The sequence below is a fragment of the Thunnus thynnus genome, chromosome 24, assembly GCF_963924715.1.
Source record: "Thunnus thynnus chromosome 24, fThuThy2.1, whole genome shotgun sequence".
NCBI lineage: Eukaryota > Metazoa > Chordata > Actinopteri > Scombriformes > Scombridae > Thunnus > Thunnus thynnus.
In genome coordinates this window covers 18,468,624-18,477,633 of record NC_089540.1, presented here as the reverse complement: position 1 = coordinate 18,477,633, position 9,010 = coordinate 18,468,624, and the positions used below count along the sequence as shown (strand labels likewise).

At 42.6% G+C, this 9,010-nt stretch overlaps 1 long non-coding RNA gene across 1 annotated transcript; it reads left to right on the top strand.

The window, feature by feature from the left end:
- Nucleotides 1–1,059: 1,059 nt before the first annotated feature.
- Nucleotides 1,060–9,010, top strand: LOC137176778 (uncharacterized). Its single transcript, XR_010925863.1, has 3 exons — nt 1,060–1,993; nt 8,570–8,662; nt 8,903–9,010. It is a non-coding gene; the product is annotated as an uncharacterized lncRNA (long non-coding RNA).

The following is a 9,010-nucleotide window of genomic DNA, read 5'->3' as shown; positions in this document are numbered from 1 at the left end:
AAGAAACTGAACTAACAAGGAGATGAGATGCAGGTGGGGAGATGGGTGGAGAACTCGAGAGGGGAATGAACATACAGGGAGCTGACTGGCTGAGGACACACAGGGAGCGGGGCAGGGCTGATGAGGCTAACACAGGGCAGGTGTGGGGAAGACAGCAGGGCAGGGCTAACGAGTCCAAATGCAGGGCAGGTGTGGAGGAGTACATGAACACACAAATGAAACAGAACAAAAACCCAGAAAACAAACTGAATGCCATCTACACTAACCCATCCAAAACCAAACACAAACCCAAGCACACAACCCAACAAACCAATGATGCAGTGATGAACCGAGGGACTAAACAAACGTGCAAAACCAGGAGACCATACAGAACACAACATAACACCAAAAAAACACCTTAAGTCCAGGCAAGATGTGACACCTGGTCCAGTCCCCAAGTAACAAGCGAGTGCCTCATACTAGTTTCACAACAACTGACATCTACATCAACGAGAAGCACAGTTAAACAGCGGGTGTTTCGTACTAGTCTCACAACAGATATCAACGTCAATGAGAAGCACAGTTAAACAGCGGGTGTTTCGTACTAGTCTCACAACAGATATCAACGTCAATGAGAAGCACAGTTAAACAGCGGGTGTTTCGTACTAGTCTCACAACATCAACAACAATGAGAGGCATGGTGTCTGCAAAATGACTGCGCACATACACACACACACACACAAGGCAGGGATTTATGGCAGCCATAACATCCCAGAAAAGACTTATAAATTTGAGTAGGCTTTACTATTTCAGTACATTCTCACGGCCATATTAAACAGTCTCTACAATCTACAAAACATTAACGGGCTGTCATTTCCAAAATATAACTTAAATTGTTCAAAAAAAAATGGAACCACTTTTGTTTTGTAATCTTCATATATTTTTTGTCTTACATGTGACATGAAAGTCTCTTCGACTATTTCATGCCATTTGTCTGTAAGAATTTTACAAATTTTATCATTGACTTGTGGGGGAAATTTGAAACTAGCAATCATTTCCCTCCCACGGTCAAAATGTTCTTCTATCACGGCAGAACTTTTTGCCAGATCAATCAGTTTCCGTCTAGCCTCCTCAGTATTTTGTTGTAGGTTTTTGTTATCACTGCATTCAACAAGCTTGCTTTCTATGAAATTGTCTTGCAGGTCAAACGGGATTCTACTGTATTCTTTAAAATGGTGATGGAATGGATTTTCAGGAGATGAGATGTCAGAATACGAAAGGTCTTTAAAATCCTTCAGACCATATAATCCCCAAAACTCCGTGAACCCCACAATAGTCTTAATTCCATATTTAGCGCACCATTCATCGGCACTCTCTTTAAGTCGAAACATACAAGAGCCGTCCCACCGCTTACATGGGCTGTTGCGTGTATAAATTAAAATAAGTGTCACTTCAGCTCCAAATTCGTTGAGAAGTTCATTAATTCCTTCAATTAAAATTACCTCAGAGTGGCGTTTACGCCTATAATCTGGAGGAACGTCTTCAGAAATCATACACACACCATCTTCTTTTACAACAACAGCAAATCCATATTGACTGTTACCAACTTTTTTAAGGATGTCTTTTTCTAAATACCCCCACAGTTCTCTTACATATAATGAATCAATATTTAATTCTATGTTTTTATCTGAATAAAAATCCATTATTTCACGGTACAGTTCACCTTTGTCACAGTTTATTTTTTCTATCCAGAAGTCTTTAAACTCCTGATTTTTTTGTTTTACATTCCCAGTACTGGATTCAGTGGGGCTGTAATTTGGTAAAAGAATTGCAGTCATCAAATCCTGAATATTGGTAAAATGCAATCCAGCCCCAGTGACCTGAGTTTTGAGAGTACGCCACCATTTTTCCTTGTCTTTGTTGTTATACATTGCTGGTTTTGCAGGCCCAAAGGGATATTTCTGCTGCTGGTCCTCTACCCTGAAAAACAAAAAGGTTCGACTTTAATTCACAGGTAAAATGATGTGCTAAACATTATGTTATTTAATTGTTCAACTGCAAGATTCCCTACATACATAAAGCTGTACAGCTGTAAACAGCCAATATACCAACTCTATGGTAAGTGCACTTGGTGGTGTGCTGGATTACATCCTACTGAAAGATATTTTAATATTCTCTCCTCCTTTTGGAAATTGGGCTGGACAAAATATTATAATACAATTCAAGAGAGAAGGAAGGATGACTTCTCATCAAACTTGACAGGTTGAAATTCTGAACCTGACCTTTGACCTTCAGGCCAGACCTTCCAGCTTGTTCTTCCAACCCCACCCACGAACCAATCAGAATGTGCAACATCATTGAAGTCCGACCCCTCCTATGCACCATTCAGGAAGAAAGTGGGTTGGCGTTCAAAAAGTTCAATAAGAGGAGAGGGTTTAACCGCATTTATCACTGAAACTGAACATTTTGATTGCATCAAAAAAAAAACCTCAACATGGCAAAGAGAACATCTGAATCCTTGGCTCCTGATACGAGCAATGAAGAAATAGCGGGAATATGCAGGAAAACTCGAGATGATCAAGAGAGCTCCCCTAGCCACGGTGATCAGTGAGACGCCTGTGGCGAGTTATCAAGAATCTTGACCTGTGCCCATGAAACGTATTATACATTTGTGTCGAATCCAGACGCCTCTGGCTACCTCTCTTCAAGAGGAATGGAGATTAGATGCGGGAGGCACGTGGGGCTATGTGTTTAACTATAGCGCAAATGAAGTGTGTTTTTATCAGGTGGACGAAGGGGAGACTTTAGGACCTCTCGCCGTAAAAGCAACACTCACCTCAACGGATTGGACTGTGCTAAATACAGTGGGCTTTGAACAGGGATACTCCTTGTTTGTGTTCTTAATGTCTTGCACCATTTCTGAGGAATTTACACAATTTGTGCAACATGTACTGAACTAGAACTGAACCTTCAAGGATGACTATAACACACACAAACATCACAAAACTTAGGCAACCACTTGAAATTCTGAGGCAATGGAGGAGCTGTGTTTCTGCACCTTGCAGACATCCCTTGATTACAATCTTAAAATGTGAATATGAAGAATGTGACGGCCCCTGCCTGACCTGTCTCAGGAGTGTTGATGCTGGTGTGGTAATGTGTTTATCATATTTTTGTCTATAAAGGTACCTGGGAGAGTGTGGGTGTGGCAGCCAGCCGGATTTGGAGCACTTGTGCCTAATGCTGCCATAAAGGATAAAAGGCCAACTCCCAGCGTTGTTCGGGCTCTCTCTCACCAGCCAGCAGCCGCAGGCCTTTTGTTTTGTTTGATTCTGGTTTTGTTTTTACTCCACAACACCTTACACTTCATCACTCACACACCCACACTTACACGACTGATGTTACTGACTGACACGCTCCATATTTGCAAATTACTGCTTCAGTTGTTTACTTTGAGATAATAAATATCTTTACTTTATTGCCATCCATTGTGTCCATTTCCATATTTGTCATGGCCTAGGAGCTGGGTTATGACATATTGATTTGTGATTTGTGATTTGTGAGTTTGTGGTTTTTGTTACTACTTTCGGGTATTTGGTACCTAGTTGTGCCTTTTTTTTTTGCTTGTTTGCAGCTTTGGATTGGTTAAAAATTAAGCACTATATATTGATTGTGACCTATATGGCACGGATTGTAGGTGTTTTTTGTGCTACAGACCTTGGGATTTACTGCACGTATGCGTAAAGTTTGGAGGGCTTGTGGCACGCTCTGAGCCTTTGTTCCCTTTGCGCCAGAGCACTCGTGGCGCCCTCAGGGCCTTTGCTCCTTTGTTTACCTGTGCAGGTAAGCTATTGTCTGCTCGTGTGTGACTGTGTATGGATTTGAGGGAAAGGATGATGCATCTGGGATGGCTTTGCAGGGTAAGTTGAACAACTTGTGAAAGGCTTAAGTTTTGTGAAACGTTTGTTGTGTTGTTTCTTGCCTGATTTCGCGGAGAGACTAGTTTCTTTGCTCGTTGTTTATGCTGGTAGCAGCGGGTCCTGATGACATTGTGTTGCCCTGTGCGTATTTGTATGTGAACTGGTGCAGAGTTTTCCCTTGTAGGCTGTAGTGACATTCTCCTTTGAGTTCGTTGAGCTGGTTTTGGGGTAGTGTTGTGGTGAACATGGGTGAAGCTTTGCTTGGGAGCATGTCCGTGGTTTCGGGAGGGTTACTAGCCCACTAGTCGCTCTCCTGATCCAGTGGTCTTTAGTGCATAAGTACCCACCATAAGTAGCCACATGAAGACTAGGGGGGAGCTTAGTTAGTTGGACTGGTGTTTAAATAGCAGGGAAACTCCAAACCGGGTTGAGGATAACTCCTCTTGGTGCCCACGGATAAACGCTGTGTTTGTCGGGTCCGGTTGTGTGCGTAAAGTTTGATTTTCTCAGTTTCTCAGCTTTGTACACATTGAAAATGTCTGAAATTAAGGACTTTATTGCTGCTCCATCTCAGGAGTTATTGGATTTGTTTACAAAGGAGCAGTTGCTCATAGTTGCTGAGCATTTTTCCGTGGTGGTTGTCGGAGACAAACGCCTTAAAGAAAATATTAAAGCGGCTATAAAAACAAAATTAGTTGAGGAGGGACTAATGCCTGGAGAGAAAGAAGAGTCTCCAAGTCCTGCTGCATTACCATTTCAGACACATGGATTAACTTTCGAGCAGCAAAAAGAGATTTTAGTTTTGCAAATGGAACATGACAAAATGAAACAGGAATTGGAGATAAAAAAGCAAATTGAAGTAGAGAGAATCCGCCAGGAGTCTGAGAGGGCAAAATTAGGTTTGGAGAGGCAGCGCTCGGCTTTGGTCAGTGATGGCATGTTGTCTGGTGAGGATCAGGGCAGACAGGTGGCCAGCTCTTCTGCGCATCGCTTTGATGTGAATAACTTGCACTTGCTACCTCAGTTTAATGACAGGGATCCGGACACTTTTTTTTGTTATTTGAACATGTGGCTAAGTCTAGAAACTGGCCTGATGCAGACTGCTCCCTTATGCTACAGTGTGTCCTCTGAGGGAAAGCGCAAGAGGCTTATTCATCTTTGAGTCTTGAGGATAGGTCTAGCTATTCTAAAATAAAATCTGCGGTGCTTAAGGCATATGAACTTGTGCCCGAGGCATATCGCTAGCACTTTAGGTCCTGGGAGTTTGTCAGGGACCTATCAACTCAGTTTAAACAGTGGTTAACTGCGCTTGATGTCATTACGTTTGAGAATGTGTGTAATTTGATGATTCTGGAGCAGCTTAAGAATTCTCTTCCAGAACGCATTGTAAAATATATCAAAGAGCAGAAAGTCACTACTGCTGCTGCTGCTGCCGTATCAGCAGATGAGTATATGTTGCTTCAAGAGCAGTTTCAGAGAGTGTTCTGTGGGGCGTGATGTTTTTGGTGGGCGAGGAAATAATTCTGATACTGTTCCGGTTGAGATGCAACATTCAAAGAAAGTTGCTTTGAAATCTGACTTTAAAGCAGGTGGCAACTCTGACAGTAGTAACCTTTGTAATTACTGTCATGAGAAAGGGCACTGGAAGGCAGATTGTCCTGTGCTTAAGGCTAAAACCAGGGGAATGAGAGCTAGCCTGCTGCACTCGCTGCCCCTGTTAAAAGCTGCTGTGTTTCAGAGGTGCCTGCCTCTCATTCTTGTGAACCTGGCGTCTTGGCAGCTTATACTCCTTTTATTCGGGATGGGTTTGTGTCACTTGTAGGAGATGAGGTGAAGGTCCCGATAAAAATCCTGAGGGATACTGGGGCTTATGATTCCTACATTGTTGACTCGATTTTGCCTTTGTCTGGAGAGACTTCTCAGTCGTGAGATGGGGCTGAAAATTCTTCCTGTTCCTTTGCATAAGATGATTTTGAACTGTGAGCTGGTTAATGGTGAGATGGCTGTTGGTATGCGGCCAGCATTGCCGATCAAAGGTGTGCACTTTATCTTGGGCAACGGTCTGGCTGGTGGCAGAGTTTGGACTGACACAACTCCCTCATCTGTGGTTACATCTTGTCCATCTGATTTTGTGTCTGAGAGCTCCAGTTGCAGTCCAGAAGTCTTGCCATCATGCGTAATTTTGTGCGCTATGAGCAAGTCGGACCCTGACGTATCACCTGACGGTGATAGTGATATGATGTTGGAGGTCCCATCGCTGTCAGAGCTTCCTGTGTCGCTGTCACATGTAATGATTCTTCTTTGAAAGAAGTATTTGAACGTGTTTTGCCGGCCTCTGAGATAAGTAGTGCCTCCAACAGATACTTCTTGCATAATGGCTTGCTGTTTAGAAAGTGGGTTCCTGCGGGTGAAAACAGTGGATGCTGACGTTTTCCAGATGGTGGTGCCAGTTAAATTCTGCCCTTTTGTCTTGAAAGTGGCACACAACGAGTGTGGACATTTTGGTGTGCGCAAAACGTACCTTAACATCCTTAAACACTTCTTTTGGCCACGTGTCAAGTGGGATCTTTCTGCCTATATTAAAACCTGTCGTGTGTCAGCTCACAGGAAAGCCTAATCAGAATGTCAAGCCTGCACCACTGCAGCCTATTTCAGTTGTGAGTGAACCGTTTACACACCTTATCGTGGACTGATGTGTCAGAGCAACAGATATCTGGCAGCGTATCCCTTGAGGTCAATTACAACGAAGGTTGTGGTTAAGGCGTTGTCTAAGTTCATTTTGATATTTGGCATTCCTATGGTGGTCCAGAGTGACCAGGGGTCACATTTTTGTCCAAAATGTTTAGGCAAGTGTTGAAGCTGTTGCGTATTACGCAGAACCAATCATCAGCTTATCACGCACAAAGCCAGGGTGCTTTGAAGCGGTTCCACCAGACTCTTAAGTCTCTTCTGCGAGCATATTGTACAGAGTTAGTTAGAGACTGGGAGGAGGGGTTGCCATGGCTTCTGTTGGCTCCAAGGGAGGCAGTACAAGAGAGTACAGGCTTCAGCCCTAATGAGTTGGTCTTTGGACATGCTGTGTGTGGCCCTCTGGCTGTGCTGAAGGAAGACTGTGTGGATATGAATCCACTTACTAACCTGGTTGAGTACGTGAATGGGTTCAGACATCATTTGTTTGTGGCTGGTTGCATGGCAAGAGAAAAGTTGTGCCTGTCCCAGAGTTGAATGAAAGAATTGTATGACCGTCATACAGAGCGCCATGAGTTCAATCCAGGAGACCAGGTCCTTGCACTTATGCCTATAGTTGGTTCACCCTTTCAGGCTAAGTATGCAGGTCCATACACCATCACTGAGAAAGTATCTGATTTGAACTATGTTGTAGCAACACCAGGACGGAAGACTTTATATTGAGGTAATTTTTTGTTAAGGTGTGTGTTAGCGTATAAATGGTCAGAAAATAGTGCAAAAATACCATGACTATTCCCTGAATAGTCATGGTATATGTAGCAGAACAAGAGCAGTTGAGAGAATGTGCCTTAGTTATAGGTACAGTAGCTGCATCAGAGGTAAAGATACCAAGGGAAGAAGTAATTGCACTCACATATGTAAGGTCAGCCCAATACAATTAAACACTGACACTAGAAATGCATTTCCCGCGGAAAAATGCGCATGAATTTATAAAACTGTAATAAATCGCAAAGCATTGCTGAAAATACTAAAGACTTGCTTAGGATCCCCATCTGTACGAATACAATTTGATCACCATGACATGTTACATTTGAGAGATGTAGCAGTTAATAAGTTGTATAGTGGTGTTTTATTTATGACCACAAGGTGGGGCTATTGGTGCCATGACTCAGTATGTCCTGCAGATTCTCATGGAAAACCTGTGTACCAAGTTTCATTTCATTAAAGACAACAGAATTGCTGAAATATCATGTTATAAAGTTACTTTAGCGCCCCCTTTTGGCAGAATTTTATGAAATGTTACAGACTTCTGTAATGTCACCTTGTGTATAACGTTCCCAAATTTGATTGCAGTCCAATTCAGTATTGAGTTATTGACCATTAAGTGTATCAGACCATGCCTTCAAAATTTTGCTTACCGATAACAGACCAACTGTAAGTGATATCCAAAAACAAATGAAAAGTTGTGTTAGGGGTCCTCTAAATATGGTATGTACCAAGTTTCGTGAAGACTGGATGAAATATGTGGCAAGAGAAGCAAAACATGTCACAACCTGTCTGCTGTCCTGACGCAAAGCCAGGTATTCCACATTGTTACGGATAAAGTTGAGGGGGACAGATCTTTTCTTCCCGTAAAGGCTTTTCTGATTGCTTTGTGGGTGTGGTCGGAAGGACAAGGTCAGGTTCAGAAGTTCAAACTGTCAAGTTTGACAAGAAGTCATCCCTCCTTCTCTCAAATTCATTATAATGAAGTCCAGGACAACAACAATTACATTAAATTAAATACAGGATTGAATCCGGGCTGATGTGCTGACATGAAACTGTGCTTGTAAAATTCATATCATCTCATCTATTCAACATATCTCTTTCTAGGCAAAGAACAAATATGAGGTACTACATGTGTGCAGTGTGTTGAATCCTCCCAGGGGTGGACAGATTTTCTGTTTAACACTTACAGTATTTTTGTCACTCCACCCTTACAGAACCAGCAGATGTGGAAAGCTTTGTCTTGCGCAGCGGAGCAGAGCAGAATGGTCGACTTGCCGACTTGGAAGGTTTTCCATGGAGATCTGCAGGTGGATATGACAAAATTGGATTGAAATAAGCTTTCAAATTAGGTTGTGGTGACCTGTTTATTTAATTGTCACATTTTACAGCATGCGTTTGCAATAACTTAAAGTAAAGCCCCTTTCCAATATGGCATATGTCATCAAGATGTAAAAGTTATGGCTGCAGACATGCAGTACAGGTCAAAAGTCTGGGAGAGTGTGTACACTGACATACTCTCACTGGGGTACTCACTTGTCAATCCCTAGATCACTCAGGATCACACTAACAAGGCCCATGAAGTCATCAGTTGTCCTTTTACAGTTGTACACCTGTGTCATGTCAAGAAACAAGAAATAATACAGAGAGCATCATGG